Genomic DNA, 22,353 nt, shown 5'->3' on the forward strand with positions numbered 1-22,353 from the left:
CTGCCATTTAATTAACCTGTGTGCTGGCAGCAATTAGTTCAAGACATTTAAATGAGTAACACACAGCATATTCCTTTACACATGCTCATGACAAGGGCTTAGAATAATAGTCGAGTTGTTAGTTTTCCAAGTTGATAGGGAAAGGCTGTGTGGTTTTATTTTTTTCGCCATTCTTTTATCTTTTTTTTTTTTTTTTTTGAGACAGAGTCTTCCTCTGTCACCCAGGCTGGAGTGCAATGGTGTGATCTTGGCTCACTGCAACCTCCGCCTCCCAGGTTTAAGCGATTCTCCTGCCTCAGCCTCCTAAGTAGCTGGGATTACAGGCACACACCACCACGCCTAGCTAATTTTTTATATTTTTAATAGAGACGAGGTTTTGCCATGTTGGCCAGGCTGGTCTCGAACTCCTGACCTCAGGTGATCCACCCATCTCGGCCTCCCAAAGTGCTGAGATTACAGATGTAAGTCACCGTGCCCGGCCTTTTCCCCCATTCTTTCAACAACTATTTCTTGAGCTCCTGTTGTGTGTCAGGGTCTGTTCTATAGACTGGGGATATAATGGTGAATAAGATTTCCAGGACTTTGCCCTCCTGGACTTGGTATTCTAAACCAGAGGTTGGAAGACTGTGGCCATGGACCATACTTGGCCCACAGCCTGTTTTTGTAAATAAAGTTTTATTGGAACACAGCTTTCTGTCTTCTTCCCTCCTTCCCTCCCTCCCTCCATTCATTCTTCCCTCCTCTTTCTCTCTTCCGTCTTCCTTCCTTTTCTTCTTCCTTCTCTCCTGCCTTTCTGTTTCCTTCCTTCCAAATCACACATGCATTACACACATGCTAGGCATTTTCACTGTAAAAGATTCACACACATTGTCAAATTTGGGAGTTCCCCCAACCCCCTTACTCTCACTATCTTTCTCAGTTTAAACCCATCTAGCTCTTTTTCTGTGACCGTAACTACCTCATATCAACATATAATGAATGTGTCCAAACATTATATAAATGCATGTATACATATTTATATTTATATTTATTTGTATAAATATGATCATACTATGTGTGTTGTTAGGCAGTTGGTTTTCTTCATAAGTCAATGTATCTTGGAGTTTTAAACATCTGTTTGTGTAGACCAGGGGTCATCCACCCATGCCCCCCTGGGCCAAATCTGGCCTGCTGTTTTTGTAAATAAAGTTTTATTCATATACAGCCACACCCATTTGTTTATATAATGCCTAGGACTGCCTTTGTAAAGGTAGAATTGAGTAGTTGCAATGGAGACTGCATGGCCTGCAAAGCCTGTAATATTTAGTATCTGGCGCTTTACAGAGAAAGTTTTCACCCCTGTTATAGAACCACCTCATTCTTTTTAATGACTGAATAGTGTTCTATATGGATGTGTCATATTTTTATTAAATCACTCTCTTATTAAGACATCTCTGCTTTGCTGCACCTGGCACGGCCTTTGGGGGATGACCCCTGGTCTGCACAAAGAGATGTTTAAAACTCCAAGATACGTTGATTTGTGAAGACAACAAACTGCCAAACAGCACATATAGTATGATCGTATTTCTACAAAGAGAAATAAATATAAACATAAATATGTATATATACATTTATATAATGTTTGGACGTATTCATTGTATGTTGGTATTAGGTAGTTATGGTCACAGAAGAGTTAGAAGAGTTTACACTGAGACAGGCAGTGAGAGTAAGGGGGTTGGAGGAACTTCCAGATTTGACTATGTGTGTGAATCTCTTACAATGAAAATACGTACTATGTGTGTAGTGCATGTGTCATTTGCAAGGAAGGAAAAAGGAGGCAGGAGAGAAGGAAGGAAAGAAGGGGATCTGCTAACTGAGTTGTGACCAGGGTGTCTAGAGTTTGACATAAACTCTATGGACTTTTCCAGTGGGGAAGGCAGAGGAATCTGAGTTGTCCTCAAAACTTACAGCAGCAGTGACTTCATGGCGTGTGCAGTTGTATCCCTATGGCCATCCTGGAGAGTGTCCTTTGGCACCACATTTTCTCCTTGCTTCTGGCACACTCGAACCCTGATCGAGCCTCTGTGGACTAAACCTTCAGGCCTTAGAGTCTGGCTCTTGGAGGGCCTGAGCAGACACTAGCATGTGGAAAGTATTTTGCTCCAGAGCATCAGCCGATGTCAAACCTGCCAATTGGACACTGGCTGATGTTATCAGTGTAGAATTCTGATGCAGAGAGTGGTTCTGGGGAGCTGGAAATGATCTTTGGAAAGCATCATACAATGCAGATTTGTGGGCCCCACCCCAAAGGACTTGAGAAACTTTGGAGTTGAGGGTACTTAGTCTGATTTAGTGAAAAAATTGAGCTATAGACTTTTTTTTTTCTGAGACAAGGACTTGCTCTGTCACCCAGGCCGGGGTGCAGTGGCGTGATGGCTCACTGCAACCTCCACCTCCCGGGTTCAAGTGATTCTCCCGCCTCAGCCTCCCAAGTAGCTGGGATTGCAGGCACCCACCACCATGCCTGGCTAATTTTTGTATTTTTAGTAGAGACGGGGTTTTGCCACGTTGGCCAGGCTGGTCTCGAACTCCTGACCTCAAGTGATCCACCCATCTTGGCCTCCCAAAGTGCTGGGATTACAGGCGTGAGCCACCACACCTGGCCAATAGACTTTTTTTTAAAAAAGGTAATTCAGCTTTAAAGGTCTCAGAGTACATTAGAGATGAGATCTTTGGTTGCAAACAACAGAAGCCAACTCTAGCTAACTTAGGCTGAAAATGAACTTGTTTGGGATATTATGGGATAACTCTCAGGACTGACAGGAAAGCTAGAGACCCAGGCTCAGAAAGGGGCAGGACCCAGGTGTCTTTGGGCTCTAAGTAGCAGGAATGACTTGATAGCTGATTTTGGGAGGAACCACCACTAGATTAAACTGAGCTTCAAATATTTTTTTCCATCGTATGTCATGCTGTTCAAAATTCATATTCCCAAGAGAGATTCAGATTGGTCTGATTGGCACCTCGTGAGTTAGGGGGAGGCAGTGTCCCCTAGATGACACCCCCAATAAGGTTGTGCACGGAGTAGGAGAGAGAATTCCCGGAGGTGGAGTGGGGTGAATGCTAGATGGTCACAAAACCAGTGTCCTCTGCAAGACAGCAGTACAGGCTGTTGGCTCAGATATTGAAATACCTGAGTCCGGCTGAGCAGGAATAATTACATAGATGAACATGTTAAGTGACAATTTGCAGCGAGCCCACCCTCTGTACTGTTTGATCCCAAATAAGGAAATTTTCTACCCTAACAAGTTCATGCTGGATGCAAAAGTTGAAAGCACATCAAAAGCCTGGCTTTGAAGAAACCCACTAATTTCAGGCAACAGTTCTTCAAACTCTCGTGGAAAAAGAGATTCAGACTTTGTTTCTTGGAGTCACAGTAGGAGAGCCACGACTGAACTATTAGAAATTCCACACGGTTGGAATCATACTTGCTGATGTTTAATTGCACTCTCTGCTGAGCTCACACTGACTCATTTGCCCCCACAGAAGCAAGGGGCAGACAAAGAGGCAGGAGAGGTTATCCCGTTGTATAAATAAGAAGACCTGAAACCACACAGATTCTGACCTGCCCAAGGTCGTGCTGGAAGCTTGGAGAAGAGGGAGCAGCATCACAGAATCATCACTTTGAGGGTGGATAAGCTTTTAAGGATGAGTTGCTCTAAGCCCCTCATTTTACAAGCGAGGAAGCTAAGAGTTCACCGAGGTTAAGCAACTAGCCCTGGGCACCCAGCCAGCCAGCCAGCCAGCCCCAGCATCTTCTGAGTCCTCTCCAAGCCCTTAGGAACTGGTAGATACTGTTCGTTGTCTGTCTCTCGGGCTGTGATGGATGGATTTCAGCGTGGATCTCATAGAACCACAGATTGAAATATATTCCAATTTAGGCATGTTTGTAAGGATTCACTCTCTGTTTATTTTTTCCCAGGATAAAGGAAGCATCTGTGAAATACTCCATAGGTGGCAAAACTATCAGTTTCCTTGAGTAAAATATTTCCGGCTGACCTCCTGCTTGCACAAAGAAGGGTCTTTACGGGCTTACCACCTGAGTAGACCATGATCAATGCTGCATTTGCTTAGGACGCTGACTCTGGGTGCTTTCCTATGGATATGCTGGAGTGTTGAGAATCCAGATGACAATGAGCTTTTTTATCCAGGTGTTACAAGCAAATCCAGGTCCTTAGGGAGTCTGTGACATATTTTAGGATTAAGACCTTTGGGGTCAGACAGAACCCGGTTCAAATCCTGGCTCTGCCCCTTATATACTGTGTGACCTTAGACAAGTCACCTAGCCTCTCTGACCCTCTGTTTCTTCATCTGCAGATGACAGATCCCATCATAAAGAATAAAATGAGGCCAGGCGTGGTGGCTCATGTCTGTAATCCCAGCCCTTTGGAAGACCAAGGCAGGAGGATCACTTGAGCCCAGGAGTTCAAGACCAGCCTGGGCAACATAGCAAGACCTCATCTCTGCTAAAAATAAAAAATAAAAAAAATTAGCTGGGTGTGGTGGTGTGTGCCTGGGGTCCCAGCTACTGAGAAGACTGAGACAGGAGGATGGCTTGAACCCAGGAGACTGAGGCTGCACTGAGCTGTGATCACACCACTGCGCTCCAGCCTGGGTGACAGAACAAGACCCTGTCTCAAAAAAAGAAAAAAAAAGAATAAAATGAACTGATGCCTCTAAAATGCTTAGCACAAAGCCAGGCATGTAGTAAGGGTGAAATGAATGGCAGCTGTCATAATTAGGACGAAGGTACCTGAAGCAAAAAGGGATAGAAAGGGACCTTCCGCAAATCTTTGCTTTTTACAGGAGGGGAATCAGCGCTGAAGTCCAAGGTAACTTAGGTAATGACAGAGCTAGGTCGGGAATTCATCTTCCTGCTTCTCCAGCCAGTGATCTTACCCACTCAACATGTGGCCTCTGGTGGTGGGTTGGGGTGGGACACCTGGACAGGCCAAACCACTCCCTGCCCTGTGGGTCACGTGGGCTGGAGGTGGGGATGCAGCTATTTCCTCTTCTGGGCCCCTCCCCTCTGCTGTCTTCTTTATAGCCTCTGATTTCAGGGAATGTTTGTGAGTCAAATGACTCCCTGTTCCACTCTTTGGCCCCAGAGGGAGGCCACGGGATGCGGGCAGAAGCTAGCACTGGCCATTTCTCCGGGGGCCCATCACTTACTGGGCTGACGGAAGCCTGCCCACATCCCGTCGGCCCCGGGGAGACAGTGAGAGCAGACCTCTGTGCCAATTTATCTTGGAAATTGTCTTTTCTTCAGGCAAGGGGAGGAGGAAGGAAACCTAAAAGAAAACATCCAGCCACATGGCCGTGAAATCTCTGCCCAAAATCAGTCATCCTTTTTAATAATGAGAGCTGTCACGAGATCTGGTTCAGTCGGAAATGATGGCCTGTGTAAATATTTGGTCTGTAACTGATTTATGGGTTTGGGAACAAAAAAATAAGATTAGTCACTAATCACAGGGATGCAGGAAAATCAACGGGCCTGGACGCCAACACAGATCAAGCCTAAGAGTCAAAGTCCGGGTCGCTGTCTGGATGAGCTCAGGGGATGGTGGAGGAGGCTGGGCTGTGCTGTGCGTGGGTCTTCACTGGAAGAGGGAGCCATGGGCTTCTGGATTATTCCATGGGGCAGAGGCAGCATTGTCAGTGTCCAGTTAAAGAACTGGCTGAGACCAGCCCCTACCCCTCCCGTCCCAGATTGCAAGTCTAAGATTGATTCTCCTTGGCCAACCCTGAAATTGACAACCTGTTTGCACAGGTACCTCTGTGAAATGGGAATATATGTGATCAACTCTTAGGGTAGAATTAATAGAGTGATTAGGAACTGGCTTTGAAATCAGCCAGAACTGCCATCACACTCCAGCCTGTGTTGAATTGTGATCTGCATACGTTAATTAATTATTGGGAACGCCGGTTACCTTAACTGCAAAATGGAAGTCATAATTGCTGCAACCCCAAATGAGATAATGTGTCCTGAGCACAGTGCCTGGCCCCTGGCATGTGACACAGAGAGATCTTGGTGCTGACATAGGCATTTGTATGAGAATTGGAATTCCCTCCCCGAGGTGGGCTGGTACAGGCGCTTACCTCTCCTGCCAGCTAAACCCCACATAGCCACTCTACGCAGTCGATGCCTCCTATTGGAAATACGTGTAGAGGATGGGTGCTTGCCCTGCCTCTCTCATGGCATCAAGGAAAATGGAATCCACTAGAATGCCGCCCCCTCCCTGCTCATTTCCATGGAAAGCCTGTGAGCATTCATGTGATAGTACAGTGGAAACACTTGGATTTTCATGTATTTGTTTAGTTAAACTGTTTTTATGGAGCTGTTACTATATGCCAGGCTTTGTGTTGGGTGCTGGGAGCCAGAAAGAAGTTAAACACAACCCCTGCCTTCCCAGCACTCCCAAACCAGTGGGAGAGGCCCATACTCATCAAGTCATCAGAAAAATCAGTGTGTACCTCAAAACTGTGGTCAGAGCGGTGGAGGAGACCTAACCCATCCCAGGAGGTGTGGGTCAGGATGAGGAAAGGAGAGACACTAGATAAAGTCCCAGTGGCAGAGATGAGGGCTCTGGGGGAGCCAGGTGATGGGAAGTGGGGTTCAGGGGCTACTGTTAGTGTTTTGTTTTCACTTCCCTACTTTCAGGTAAGTCTAGATCCTGTTAGAACAGTGGTTGGGAAACTACCCAACCTACTATCTAGCCCAGGGGCCAAGTTCAGCCCATTGCCTATTTCTGTAAATAGCTTTATCAGAACGTGGTCATACCTGTTCACTTACACATTGTCTGCAACTGAGTTTCTGCTACAAAGTCAGAAATGGAGGGTTGTAGTAGGGAGCAAGTGACTTGCAAAGCCGAAGGTATTTCCTCTCTGGCCCTTTGCAGAAAAGATTTGGCAACCTCTGCATCAGGAGGTCTTTCCTTTCCTTTCCCTTTCTTTATTCCTCTCTTGCCCTAGATCTGAAGCAGTGTCTTAGTGGACAAGAGGGGAATATGTATTTAAGGAACATTTCTTTCATTCTTCAAATCTAGCCTTGGTCGAAAGTCTGTTAGGTATCAAGAGATGATTTGTCACTGAGCGAAGTTTAATCTCTAAAATAAGCACTATCTAGCTGTTCTTAAAACATCTTGCATATTTTTCAGGTGTAAATGTTCCAATATACATATAATATATACATTTATGTAGGTATAGGATATGTGTTTAATTTCTAGGAATTTATACATAACTACATTTTCATTTTTGCCAAATACCAGTTACCAGCTGACTTATAGCAGCCATTTAGGAAACAAAAATCCAACTCAAATTTGATCTTCAATGTGTAACTTCTTGAAAAAGTAATGAAATATCATCAAAATATTAAATAACAGTTGACTCTGTTATTTAATGTCTGTTTCTCTGTTTTCTAGAATGTTTTTCCTTTGACAAAAATAAAAAGAAAATATTCTAGGCAAAAAAAATAGTATATGTCATATACTATTTATATGTGACTACTATATAACTAAAAATTGTTTTATTTTTATAAAGGAATGCTTCTGTTACTAAATTCAAATGGCAGAGACAAGTCTAAAAGTAACAAAGTATCTACTCCCCAAATCCACAGCCCCCTCACCTGCCAACTGCCTCTTGCCTGTCTTTCCAGAAAGTGTTGATACATATGTGCGTGCGTCTAAGACTGTGCATTTATTTGAAGCTTCAACTTAGTAGGCATCTGACTCCTCTGCCTTTCACCCCCAACACACTGAAACTGCTGGCAAGTCCTGGGAGAGCTGAGTCCCCTCCCTCCACCCTCATGACCTCCACCCTGCTCCAAGCCACCATCCTCTCTTGCCTGGGTGACGACACCCTGCTTTCCACATCCCCCGATTCCATTCTTGTTGCCGATCTTGTTCCATTCTTGTTCGTCAACTCTCTACACATCTGGCAAAATGATCTTTTTAATTTTAATGTTAAGTTCTGAGGTACAGCCAGGTGCAGTGGCTCACGCCTGTGGTCCCAGCACTTTGGGAGGCTGAGGCAGCGAGTCAGCTGAGGTCGGGAGTTTGAGACCAGCCTGACCAACATGGAGAAACCCCGTCTCTACTAAAAATATGAAAAATTAGCCCTGGTGTGGTGGTGCACACCTGTAATCCCAGTTACTTGGGAGGCTGAGGCAGGAGAATAGCTTGAACCTGGGAGGTGGAGGTTGCGGTGAGCTGAGATTGCACCATTGCACTCCAGCCTGGGCAACAAGAACAAAACTCTGTCTCAAAAAAAAAAAAAAAAAAAAGTTCTGAGGTACATGTGCAGGACATGCAGGTATGTTACATAGGTAAACGTGTGCCATGGTGGTTTGCTGCACCCATCAACCCGTCACCTAGGTATTAAGCCCAGCATACATTAGCTATTTTTCCTAAAGTTCTCTCTCCCCCCGCCCCCGCAATAGGCCCAGTGTGTGTTGTTCCCTTCCCTGTGTCTACATGTTCTCATTGTTCAGCTCCCACTTGTACGTGACAACATGTGGTGTTTGGTTCTCTGTTCCGGCATTAGTTTGCTGAGGATAATGGCTTCCAGCTCAGTCCATGTCCTTGCAAAGGACATGATCTTATTTCTTTTTATGGCTGCATAGTATTCCATGTTGTGTATGTAGCACATTTTCTTTATCCAGTCTATCATTGATGGGCATTTGGGTTGATTCCATGTCTTTGCTATTGTGAATAGTGCTGCAGTGAACATACGTGTGCGTATGTCTTTATAATAGAATGATTTATATTCCTTTTGGTATATACCCTATAATGAGATTGCTAGGTCAAATGGTTCTAGATCTTTGAGGAATTGCCACACCGTCTTCCCCAATGGTTTAATTAATTTGCATTCCCACCAATAGTGTAAAAGTGTTTCTGTTTCTCCCCTATTTAGCAAATGGTGCTGGGAGAAGTGGCTAGCCATATGCAGAAAACTGAAACTGGACCCCTTCCTTACGCCTTATACAAAAATCAACTCAAGGTGGATTAAAGACTTTAAAGTGATCTTTTAAAAGCAGAATCCAATTCCGTTGTCTTCCTTCTTAAAGTCCTCCAACAGCTTCCCAAGGTTCTCAGAATAAAACCCTACCTCCTAACAAGGACCTGCAGTGATCTGGCCCTGCTGCCTCCCGACTTCACCTCTGCCCCTCTCCTCGTCACTCACTCTGAGTTTCCCTGTCCTGGCCTTGCGCCAGTTCTGTGGACTCTGCGACATTCCCCATGCCTCAGGCTGCCTGATCCTTCTTCCTTCAAATCTTTCAAATTTGGCTTCTCCTTGACATTCAGGTCTCAGCCAAAATGCCAGGTCTGCCTTCCCACCCAGTTACTCACTACCATATCACTGGATTTTAATTCTCTATGTAGAAGCTCTTATTATTGTTATTTATTTATATATTTATTTTTGAGACGGGTTCTGGCCTTGCCACCTAGGCTGGAGTGCAGTGGAACGATCTTGACTCACTGCAGCCTCCACCTCCTGGGCTCAGATGATCCTCCCACTTCAGCCTCCCCGTGCACCATGCCTGGCTAATTTTTGTAGAGTTAGGGTTTCATCATCTTACCTAGGCTGGCCTCAAACTCCTGAGCTCAAGGGATCCATTTGCCTTGGCCTCCCAAAGTGCTGGGATTACAGGCGTGAGCCACCACACCTGGTGGTAGCTCTTATTCTTAAGCAGCATTTGCTCGTTGCTATCTGTTTATCTGTATTGCCCCATCAGGATATAAGCCCAAGGAAAGTATAGCTCTTGTCTGCCTCCTTCATTGCTAGAATCCAATTATTTTACTGTCCTAGTAACACTTACCAGGTCATTTTTTTTGAATTAATATATATCTTTCAAAGACACAATGAGGCCATATCATATCCATTGTTTTTTTCTCCTCCCACTTTCACTTTATAATAAATGTTGGTGTTCTCTCTCTCCTGATTCTTTTTTAACACCTACATAGTTTCCGTCAAATGGAATTACCATAATTTAATCGACCAGTCCACTGTGATGCATATTTCAGCTGCCTCCAGTCTTTTGCTAAGCACAGTTAATTTCACTATTGTTGGGAAGGGTGTGAAAACCAGACTTGGAGAGGAGGAGAGGAGAGAGAGATGAGATGGAGCAAATGATCTAATTGCAGAACAATGCATCATCTCACCCTTCCATGCTGGGGGCAGGGATTGTTTAGAGCAGCCACGTCCAAAAGAAATGTTAGAAATGATAGAAATGTTTTCTACCGGCTTTGTCCAGTGCAGTAGCCACTAGCCACATGTAGCTTTTGAGCATTTAAATCATGGATGTAATGGCTGATGAGAAGAATTTTAAATTTTGTCTTGCTTTAATTAAAATGTTGATATCTGTAAAGAACAGCATAGATTTAGACAAAGGGATTTATACTGATCATTAAAGAATGTTCCTGTGTACTTCCCTCCCCATAACCCAGTCACAGTGGCATACAATTCAGGCATATGGGGAGAGGAGTGAACAGGAATAGAGAATGTTCATTATTTAGACACAGAAGGTCAAGAGAGAAGCTGTATGTTGAGGGAAAATAAATCCCAAGCAGACCCTTAAAGCAGGCTCTCTTACAAGTTTGCTCTTGATATCTGTGGACAGGCAGTCTAGAACAGGGATCAGCAAATTTGTTCCATAAAGAGTCAGATAATAAATATTTCAGCTTGGGGTTATGCCAACTCTGTCACAACTAACCCTGCTATTGTCAGGCAAAAGAAGCCACAGACAATATATATATAAATGAATAGGCATGACTGTGTTCCAAGGAAACTTTATTTACCAAAACAAGGTGAGGGCTGGATTTGGCCACTGGTTGGCCCATAGTTCTTCTAGAACCCCTGTTCTAGAAGAACCTGGCTAGAGCTGCCCAGTTCAGACCACCAGGCAATCTTCCTGAGAATGAAGGGAGAACCATGCCCTAGCCATAACCCAGGAATTCTTGAGTTTTACACACCCAGATGGGCTAAAAGACAGCATGGATGACCTAGTCTCAGTGAATCAGTTACTGGTTCATCACATCTGATTTGAGATTTCTGCTGTGTCTTGAGACACCCATACCCTTATAGCAGGTGTCAAACAGACTGCTGCCTCATGGCCAGGTCTGTGCTGGTGCAGATGTGATACACAAGTCAGGGTTGCTGACAATGGAAGCTGTGTCTTCTATTTCCCTTTAGATCTCTGAAGTGTAAGAACACAGTGCATCACACTTAGAGTGTGCTTGGTTGGTGTGTGCTGAATTTTTAACCAAGTGCTGCATAACCTCTCTGAACTTCAGTTTCCCCATCTATGAAATGGGTATAACTCTAGTACCTTCCTTGTAGGGTTGTTGCGAGGACCGCATGAGTTAATGAACATGGGGAGCTGGTACCTGGACCATAGGAAATGCTCAGTGCATGGTGCTGATGCACATGGAGTGCTGGCAATAGCAACCTAAAGTTCGATGGTTCTGGGAGATTCAAGGGAGCTCAGACTTGAGTTCAGCCTTTAAGGATACACGGAGAGAAGATGGCACTGGGTCCTAGGAGAGTGAAGGCACAGAGAAGCTGAGCCAGAGTAGGTTCAAGGTGAAAGGAGACGGGGAAACAAAGTCTGGGCCATGTGCCTTCATGAAGTAGGAAATTTACTAGAAGCAATACGAATTCATGCCAAGAAGGTGATACCAGTCTCGCCCACTGATGCCATGCCCCACCCCTTGCAGACCCCTCAGCAGACCTTGTCTCATGTGACCATCATCACACTTGGGCGAGATCCCTCTTTAAGAAATGAGGAGATAGGCCCAGAAAGGAGAAGTGACTTGTCCAAGACCACACAGCTGGCACAAGGGGAGCAGGACCATCATCCAGGGCCATTTGGAATTCAGTCCCTGCTGCCCACATCACGTTGTCCATTGTCCTCACCCACAGAAAACCTGCCTTTGCACTACAGAGGTCCCTTGGGGGTTACTTGGCTCAATCTCTGAGAGCTGCATCACCCCCAAACAGATCCCATGACCATAGGGGAACCATATTCCTCCCAGGCCAGATCCTGTGTCATGGGAGCTTGGTTTGAGAGGAAAGATGTAAGTAACACCTCTGAGGTACCTCAGCAGTTCTGTTTTGTACCTGGAGGAAAACTCCTTTGCTTCTTGCAAGAAATCTGTTCTTCAGTCCAAATCTCCCTGTGGTCAAGCTCTTGGGTCATAGTGAGGAGGAAGCCGTGTAAGTCTCACCCAGAGAGCCCCAATATCCTAACTCCTAGTACATGAAGAGGTCTGCGATCCGAAGCTTGGCAAGGGTTGGTGGGGGCGGGGTGGGGGTAGTATCCTCTTTCTGGCACCAGAGTGGGATGGAGCCTCATGTAGCTGTGAGAGCCTGGGCTCTGGATCTGGACAAATTGGGTTAGAAGCCCAGTACTGGCCTGGTGCGGTGGCTCATGCCTGTAATCCCAGCACTTTGGGAGGGTGAGGTGGGTGGATCACTTGAGGACAGGAGTTCAGGGCCAGCCTGGCCAATATGGTGAAACCCCATCTCTACTAAAAATACAAAAAAAAAAAAAATTAGCTGGGCTTTGGTGGCACATGCCTATAATCCCAGCTATTTGGGAGGCTGAGGCAGAAGAATGGCTTGAACCCATGAGGCGGAGGTTGTAGTGAGCCAAGATCACACCACTGCCCTCCAGCCTGGTCAACAGAGCTAGACTCTGTGTCAAAAAAAAAAAAAAAAAAAAAAAAGGAGCTCAGAACTTTCTGGACTCAGTTTCTTCATCTGTAAGATGGAACCGCCTGCAAGGCTTGATGTTAATATTCACTTGTACATTCATCCAAAATATAGTTTTGGAGGACACGCTGTGTGTCAGACATTTTTCTAGGCCTTGGAGACAACATTAGTAAGCAAGATTGAGATGGAGCTCATATTCTAGTTGGCAGACAGAGAGCAAATAAATAAATTCAGACACCGCTAGAATAAGAATCCTGTGTGTGGCCCCTAGTAACTATCCCATTAAAAGCGGTAGGTATTTTTCTTGTTCTAGTTATGGCACCAAAGAATCCCTTGAGATGAGGGTACTGTATTACTCTGCTAGGGCTGCTATAACAAAATACCACAGACAGAGGCGCTTAAACAATGGAAATGTATTTTCTCACAGTTCTAGAGGCTGCAAGTCCAAGATTGAGGTGTTGGCAGGGTTGGTTTCTCCTGAGGCCTCTATCTCTGTCTTGCAGATGGCCATCCTCTTACTGTGTCCTTACATGGCAGCTCCCATACATCCCTGGTGTCTTCTCCTCTTCTTAAAAAGACACCAATCCTATTGGATTAGGGCTCTCCCTTATGATGTCATTTAAGCTTAGTCACCTCTTTAAAGGTTCCATCTCTAAATACAGCCACATTCTGAAGTCCTAGGGGTTAGGACTTCAACATAGGAACTTGAGGGGGACAAAATTCAGCCCATAACATGCATTGATGGTGAGAACCAAGAGAATGTCTTAAGACCAAAAACGCAGTGCGGGGAGAAGGGGCACTTTGGCCAAGTATTCCTTGCACACCTTTTCTCTGGATGCCTTTGATGATGCTGTTGTATGCTCCCTTCTTCAAGGAAGGCTTCATGCTTCCCAGGCCTGGCATCATCACCTTCTTCCAATGATGGACACCCTCCTCCACTTGTCAGTGTCATTCTCAGACTTTGTGTGTTTGAGAATTCAAGTCATAGCTTTTATACACTGTGACTTATTTATTCCTTCTACTATTGATGGTCATTGAGATGTTCCCAGTGTTTGTGTGGCCCTTATGAATAATGCTGCCATGAACATTCTTACAAAGGTCTTTTTTTTGCGGACGTGGGCTCTTCATTTTGGTTAGATACATGCCTGGGAGTAAAATTGTTGGGTCAGAGCTTACTTTCAGCTTTAGTAGACACTGCCAAGTCATTTTTCAAAAACGGTTGTACCAATTTACACTCCTACCAGTATTTTAGGAGAATTCTGGTTGCCTTATATCTTTGCCAACATTTGTAACTGTCAGCCTATTTTTAGCCATTTGGGTGGGATCTATACTATAGTTTACTTAACATTTTTTTAGCCAACATCTTCTCTCCCTCCTTTGTCTTCTTATTCTTCTTTTTCTCTTCCTTTTTCTCCTTTGTCTTCCTTTTTCTCATCCTTCTTTCTCTTCCTCCTTCCCTTCTTCTTTTTCTCCTTCTTAGTATCTTTTGCATATAGAAAATAATTTCTATGAAATTATAGATTTGACGTGCAAAGGCTATTTCTTGAATTTTATTAAAATGCAAAAAGATGCATCCATGTCTCCTCTAAAAGGACTGCGTATTCCTCCACACTTGGGGAAATGCAGCTTGTGCTATTTCACTGGCTCATCATGCCCCTTTTTTTTTGCCAGAACCCTGGTTGGTTAATGCCATGCTTGGGGAATGCTCCAGGCAGAAATGAGGGCTATCGCCTGTGGCCAATAACAGAGCAGATTCTCAGTAAACATCCCCTCGATGTTACCCTTAACGGGGCTTTGCTTTTCCAAACTACTCCCTTTCCTGGGCTCTGAGCAGCTGAGCCGAGGGCTCGCAAGCTCTGCTGTCCCAGAACATCGTGCATTCTTTGATTTTGAAAAGTCTTTCCTGGAGGCCTCCTCTTGGGTCATTGGATCAGCCCAAGAGCAAAGGATTTAAAAGGGCCAGTTTGATAGGGACAGCTCATAGCCCTGTGTAAGACCAGTGGGCAGCATTTTTCCTGTTTAGGGAAATGGTTACTGGATTAGCATTTTGCCGTACAGGGCGGTCTGCAAGAATGTGTGCTCTTGCCTGTCCTCAAAGCAGGCTTGTGAGGAGCTTGTCTGTTCCCAGCCCTGCCATTTCCTCCCAATTGGCTGGGCCAGATGCTGCAGACACAGTTAATGAGATGCTGAGGGATTTGGCCGGGTAAAGGCTTTTGAGTTCAAGGGGACACAACCCACACGTTCGAGGAGGCTAAGGCCATGTGAGCCGGCGGCTCCGTTTCACTCAGACCCCAGCACACTTTGGGAAGAGGGAATGGTGCAAAGACTAAACGTCAGTTTGGGGCTTCCCTTGACGATCTCTGTGATGAAGGCTGGGAGAGGTGGGCTGGCAAAAGGGTATCGATTCAGTTTTCTGAATGTGCAACCACCCGCCAGACCTAGGCCAAGGGTGGCCAGGGGCTGACAAAAGAAACTGTCAGAAAGAAAAAGAAATTGTGTTTCTGTCCTTGAAGAGCCCTTGCTTGAGAATTAACTGGGAAGATGCTGCTAAACCAGCCCTCCTGACTTGCAGATGGAGACAGGGTCACATTCCTTTGGAGTGCCCCACAAATAGAAGATGTCACATCGTCCTTGCTTGAGGTGGGATACATGGGCTGGGGTGAGCGTCTGTAGACCCAGCTTCTGGGTCCCTGCCTTATGCTAGATGGTGAGGATACAGGCCCTTTTTGTGTGATGGGCACGGGCCCTAGGGAGGCAGACATTCCTCTCGTAACCACATAAGTAAATGTACAATTCCAGCTGGGATGCATTCTAAGAAGGAAAGCAGGTGGTGCTGGGAGCAGGTGGAACCGGGAGATCTGGCTGGTTTGGGAGTTAAGGATGGCATCTCTAAGGAAGTGGTACCTTAATGATGAGTAGGATACCACTAACAAGCAGAATGGGGAATAAAGTCCCAGGCAGCAGGAACAGCATATGCAAAGGCCCTGAGGTAGAGAATTTAATATGGTCAAGGACCAGAAAGATGACCAGACCAGCTAGAGTCCAAGATGATACAAGAAGTTGGAGGTTAGGTGTGGAGGGTCCTAGGAAGCTTTTATAGACCACAAGAAGAGAGAACAACTGGAAACCTTTGTGGAGTTTTAAGCAGAGGAGTGACATGATACAATGTATACTTTTTAAAGCCTGCCTTTGACTGCTGGGTAGAGAATACATTGTAAAGAATCCAAGGTGGGATCCAATTACTCAATCATGAAAAGTCATTTAGTGGTGATCCATGCTAGAACATGGATGAGCCTCAAAAACATTGTACTGAGTGAAGAAGCCAGACACAAAAGGCCACATCTTGTAGGATTCCATTTATATGCAATGTCCGGAATAGGCAAATCCATAGAGAGAGAAAGCTGATTGGTGGTTGCAGGGGCTGGAGGAAAGGGGAAATGGGAGTGACTAATGCGTAAGGGATTTCCTTTTGAAGTGGTGAGCATTTGGAACTAGATAGAGGTTGTGATCTTCCAGTATTATGAATGAACTTAATGCTACTGAGTTATTCAATTTAAGATGGTGAATTTTACGTTATGTGAATTTCCCCTTAACATAACAAAAAAGCAAAAACGGAACCAAAGGTAAGTGAGTCTGGGATTCCAGCAAGGAGGCAGCGGCAGCCCAGGTGAGAGGAAGGTGGTGGCTTGGACCAGAACAGTGGGTCTAGAGATGGAGAGTAGTGAACTCTCCTGACATGTAAGATAATTACATCCCGACAATGTAAGATTTCTCGGGATCCTTTTAGTTTTGATACTCTATGTAAATTGGGCATCAGAAAAGTGGGAAGAGTTTTCCCAGATTCCAACACTGGAAGAGTCCTTTGCTGTACTTGGGAAACAAATGCATTTTCCTAAGCATAGGTGATGGCCTGAAGCTGAGTGTCTTTCCCTAACGTAGATGTGCAGCCTTGGCTTAGCCCAGCCCCTCTGCACAGCTGACCTTGTCAGGGAGCCCTGACTTGCTGGCCCGTCCAGAAAGCACCATGGTACACCCAGGGCTGATATAGCCCCAGAGGATGGGGCTTCCCTTTCCAATGTTTTGTGCCACCTCATTTTGTTGGTTTTCTCTGAATTGGCCTTATTTCCAGATGAGACATCTGTGTGACAGATATCTAATATCCTACAAAGATCACGGGAAAGAATGTTGTTTTTAATTGCATCTGTGGAATATACTGCAAAATATTCACTAAATCTTAAGTACACAGTCACAGTCATTAGAAACAGTCATTTGTGTCTGTTTTTTCCCCTCTGACCATGCCTTGGTAATGAGGGTGGATGGAAAGGTGAATCCCACATCTTGTCCATGAAGGCTTCCTTGATGGGTAGGAAGCAATATGGGATTTCTTTCCACCCTACTCTAATCAAATAGCCATGTATTCTCTCGTTTTCTTTTACTCTCATTCTCTCTTCTGCCCTTCTTTCTGTCCATCTTTTCATCCCAGCATTCTTCCCTTTTCCATCCTTCCTTCCTCCTTCCATCTGTCCATCTTTCCATTCTCCCATTCTTCTCCATTCCTTTATCCATTCTTCTGTCTTCCCATTCTCACTTTTATTCCATCCATTTATCCTTTCATCTTCCTCCCCCATCCTCCCTTCCTTTTACCTGTGTTCCCATCCTCCCATCCTCTCTGTCCTTCATCAATTCCATCCTTCCACTTTTTCACCCTTCCTTCCTTCTTTCCGTTCTTCTATCCATCCATCTTTTCATCCATCCTTCTGTCCAACCAACCCTTATTTAGATATACCCATTCTCCCCTCCATCTGTGGCCGTGGTTGGTAAAACAGATTGACTCTGAAGTCATTGAGCTCCTGCTAAACTTGTGCTGGGTCAGACGTGGTTCTTCTTGCGGGAGGATCTGGTCTTGTCACTTGGCTCAGTGCCCCATGGCTCCTGTCGGGGTTTCGGAGATGATGGTGGTTATCTATCACCAGAGGGTTTTGCTGTGTCCTCCTCACTCACTAAGGGCCATGGTAGATTGAAAGTTTGTTGGATATCACCGGGTGCAGTGGCTCATGCCTGTATTCCCAGCACTTTGGGAGGCCGAGGCCGAGGTGGGCGGATCACAAGTTCAGGAGTTCGAGACCAGCCTGGCCAACATAGTGAAACCCCATCTCTATTAAAAACGCAAAAATTAGCTGGGCGTGGTGGACACGCCCATAGTCCTAGCTACTTGGGAGGCTGAGGCAGGAGAATCCCTTGAACCCTGGAGGCGGAGGTTATGGTGAGCCCAGATGGTACCACTGCACTTCAGCCTAGGTGATAGAGCAAGACTCCATCTCAAAAAAAAAAAAAAAAAAAAAAAAAAGTTTGTTGGATATTTCGGGTGAAAATTGCAGCTTGGCTTCAATTTCGGCTTCTTCTAGTCTATTTCTATAGCTATACAGACATCTGATTTGACCTGGTCATAGTGACTTTAATAGCAGGTGACATCACCTGAACCCTCACTCCGTGCTGGGTCCCGTGCCAAGCCTGTTATCTCATAGAAGTCTCACAATAGCCTTCTGAGATTGGTGTTAGTATTCTCCTCATTTCCCAGATGAGGAAACTGAGATCACTTTCTCAAGGTCACAATCAGGACTTAAGTCCCAGTCTCTCTGACCCCAAAGCCTATGAGTTTAACCACTAAATTACACTGCATCTGTGGGATATACTGCAAAATATTCACTAAATCTTAACTACACAGTCACAGTCATTAGGAACAGTCATTTGTGTCGTGTATGGATGTTTCTTTGAATCTTCAACATTGAGCATTTGCGTGGGATGAAATGGCACCCCTCCCCCCGCCGCTTTGCTTTCCTTTCTTCTCTGACCATGGGCAGGAAAGAGTCCGTCAGTATGTGCTGCTATAACTGGAAGCTCCTTTCTGGTCCTCGCTGTGGGCCCCTGGGGAGATAAGCAGAGTTGGCGTTCCAGGCACTAAAGAGACTTTGCAGGCATGCTTAGACTCCCTCAAGCCAGCAAGCAGCAGGCCTCCTGCACAGTGGGGCTTTTAACCTGCTTGTGTGGGATGCCCTCAGGCTTAAACCAACAGATTTTTCTGAACTCTCCATCCAGGATTCTGAAAATCTGCAAGGAGGCTGTGCTCTGGCCACAAGAGGGCACCCCACTCCCGGGCAGGCAGGATGGGAGTTTTGGGGAGGTGGGTGGGAGGAGCTGAGAGATTCCTTTTGGACGCAGTTTTTAACCAAGCGTTCTTAAGCACATTCCTTGGGAAGGGAAGAAATATTTTCAAGCCCACTGAAAAGTTTCATTTCATTCAACTAGTACCAAGCTAAGGGATGAAGGATCCAACAGGGAAAACCACATGGTTCCTGACCTCAAGGAGCCTACAGTCATGTGTGGAAGGCAAAGAATTAGAAGGGAATGTGATGTATGCCAGAGTCTTAATCCAGAACAGTCATTTAGTAAGCATTTAATGAGCACCTACTATGTGCCAGGCTTTGTGCTGGTTGCCAAGGATAGGAAAATGAACAGCACAGAGTCATTGCCCTCAAAGACCACAGTCTACTTGGAAGACAGCAAATTTGAAAAAATAGGAAACTGTAGCCATCAATCTGTCTGTTTGTCTGTCTATCTGTCTAATGATCAATCAATCAAGAGAGAGAACTGAGAAGGAACACCCAACCCAGTCTAGGAGGGAAGAGGGAGTATTAGGGAATGCTTCCTGGAGGAAGAACACCCAACCCATGCTGAAATGAATTAGGATATCAAGGAAGACTTTCTGGAGGAGAAGACATCAGAGCCAAGTCATAAAAGACAAATAGGGTTTAACCAGGCAAAGCAACGGAGGGTATTCCAGGTGGTGGAGACAGCATATACAAAGAGGGAGAAGGCCCCAGGGTCAGACCAAGGTGTGTGTGTGGGTAGATATTGGGTACCATGTTAAGGAAATTGGGTCTTTTCCAGCATGTGATGGAAAAGCAGGTCCTAAGAGAGTGAGGTGAGGGAATGATAAGTTACCCTGACTCTGTGGGTAGGAGAGGGCGTTATACATGTGGTAACATTTGAACTGGACCATGGAGTATGTGTAGGGGTTCACCAGGTGGAGGAGGGAGAGAAACGGTAGAAACACTCTGTAAGGGGCAGCTTTGCCGTTCTTTGGGGGCCACTGAACAGGGACTCTCCTGGATTCCTGCCCCGTCTCCTTCATCTATTACAGCATTTTTCTCTTTAGTTACTCCAGAGCAAAAGGGCTCAGTGCTAGAGACAGGGGGGCAAAGGGAAATATCTGCGTGGGATTTCTGGGTGGTTCTGGTGAAAGGGTTCCAAGAAAGAGGTGGATGAAGCAAAAGTGAAGATTTGGGGCTCAGTTCTTGGCCACCCCAGTGCCTCTGACCTGAGCATGTCCCAAATGGAACTTCTCAGGATAGTGGCCTCGGGGTGGGTGATGATGTGGGGTTGGGACTGACATGCAGGGTCTGGTGTGGGTGCAGTTGAGAGATGCACCCTGGTGCCATACTGCCTGGTTTCAGGGCTGGCACCACCTTCACCACATCCCTTATCTTCTCATCGCTTTCGTGTCCTCATCATTGGAGAGAAGATAATAACAGCATCCCCCACCTAAGGTTACTATGGTGCTTAAGTGAGGGCATACATGAAAAGCACTTGATAACAGTCCCTAGGACATGGTTGGCACTCAAATCAAAGCAGCAGTAACAGTGGCTGTTGTTGCTGTTATTATCATGATGATGCCTCCTGTTTGATAAAGTTGAAAAATTTTAAATGTTCATGTTTTATGCTTATAATTTCAAAGCTGTTTTCTCTCCGTTTCAGATCAAAGCTTAATCAGCACCTTGCTGGAATCTTTGTGTTTAGTGTCTCCTTTCCATCTCTTTCTCAGTATGAGAGGTCCTGTTGGAAATGGAATAATTTCAGCTCCTAATAATCTGTTGGCAAGGAAGATGCCTAGAAAAAAAGAAACAATTCAAAAAGAATCTTAAATACCCTGTTATTTTTTTATTTCAGCAACAGACTGTGAATAATTGCCAAGCTCCTCACTTTCTTTATCATTTTTAAATTTTATTATTATCATTATTATTATTTTAGAGACAGGGTCTCACTGGGTCACCCAGGCTGGAGTGCAGTGTACAATCATAGCTCACTACAGCCTCAAACTCCTGGTCTCAAGTGATCCTCCCACCTCAGCCTCCTGAGTACCTGGGACTGCAGGCACATGCCTCCACACCCGGCTAATTTTTAAATTTTTTATAGAGACAGGGTCTTGCTATGTTGCCCAGGCTGGTCTCAAACTCCTGGCCTCAAGTTATTCTCCTGCCTTGGCCTCCCAAAGTGCTGGGATTACAGAGATGAGACACTGCACTCAGCCCTCTTTTTTTTTTTTTTTAATTTTAGCAATGTATTTTGTTTAACCCAACATTTGATGCATACAAAAGTATTGTTAGGTATTGTCCATTATTATTATTTTTTTCATTCTAAGCCTATTTCAGTCAAGGCTTGCCACAATTCAAATGCTCATGTGGACGAGTAGCTCTGTTATTAGACGGGGTAGCTCTATACTAAGAAATGGCCAGAATGTGACAGATCCATTCTTGAGGACGTAGTTATTCTCAGCCTTCAGTATACACTTTTTCTGATAGTATCAAATTTTGTCATAAGCTTAACTCTGATGGATACTTGCACCCATAACACATTTCTATTAATTAATGGTTTAAATATCATACCATTACCCATTTCAGTGAGTTACCTATACATTTCCTTACCTTTATGATTCTGTGTAAGGGAGAGTCCCTGGCTTTATTGCACAATTGTTGCCATGAATGCACCATGTTGTAGGCAGAAGGCAGATGCTCACCCACTGGTAGGGTGAGACCAATGCCCGTGTGTAGGATTGAGATCAGACATCACCCCTCTCTCTTCTCTTGAGTGAATCTGTAACTGGCCATGGATCAAATGCTGTGAGCTGAGGGGTCCCTGGAAGAGCTCTTCTTTACCTTCCTTCCTTTTACCATTTAGAGATCCTTCAACAAATATTTAAATTCCTGCTCTATGTGACTCGTTTTCCTGGGCACAGAGTGTACAAAGAATACCATTCAATCTCCTGGGTTTTGAAGAGTCCCCAAGAGAAGAACCAAACTTTCCAGAAGCTTCTGCTTGGTTTCAGCTGCAGATTCTTTCTTCTCAAGGAACTATCAGACAGATCTCCATAATATAATAATAATAATAATTCATGTTTATACTTTGTATTAATTCACTTACGGGCATTTTTTAATCCTCTCCACAATTCTCCAAAGAAGGACTCTTTTGTAGGCAAGAGAACTGAGGCTTGAGAAGTTTAATGGACTCACCCCGGGGTGGTGAGACCAGTTATTTGAATCTCAGGAGTCTGGCCCCAGAATAGTGTAATTCCTACAAGCTGCACCTGCTGTCCTCCAGCAATGCTGCTATGGTGGACACAGCGATGAAGGGTGGGGGCACGCAGGGTGCCTTGTCTATATCACTCTTCTGATCTCTGGCAGCTGCCTGTGAGGCTGTGAGGCACCCCATCGGATCCAGCCTGTGATCTGGGGGAGCAGCCTCCTTCCTGAACTCCTAAGGTGGGCACCA

The 22,353-nt window shown here is 45.2% G+C and overlaps 1 protein-coding gene across 3 annotated transcripts in view; it reads left to right on the top strand.

Moving 5' to 3' along the window:
* KSR2 (kinase suppressor of ras 2) overlaps window positions 1–22,353 on the top strand; it is a 526,910-nt gene that overhangs the window by 287,728 nt on the left and 216,829 nt on the right. The gene's annotated exons all lie outside the window — the stretch shown is intronic.

This window comes from Hylobates moloch, unplaced genomic scaffold, assembly GCF_009828535.3.
Source record: "Hylobates moloch isolate HMO894 unplaced genomic scaffold, HMol_V3 SCAFFOLD_12, whole genome shotgun sequence".
Lineage (NCBI taxonomy): Eukaryota > Metazoa > Chordata > Mammalia > Primates > Hylobatidae > Hylobates > Hylobates moloch.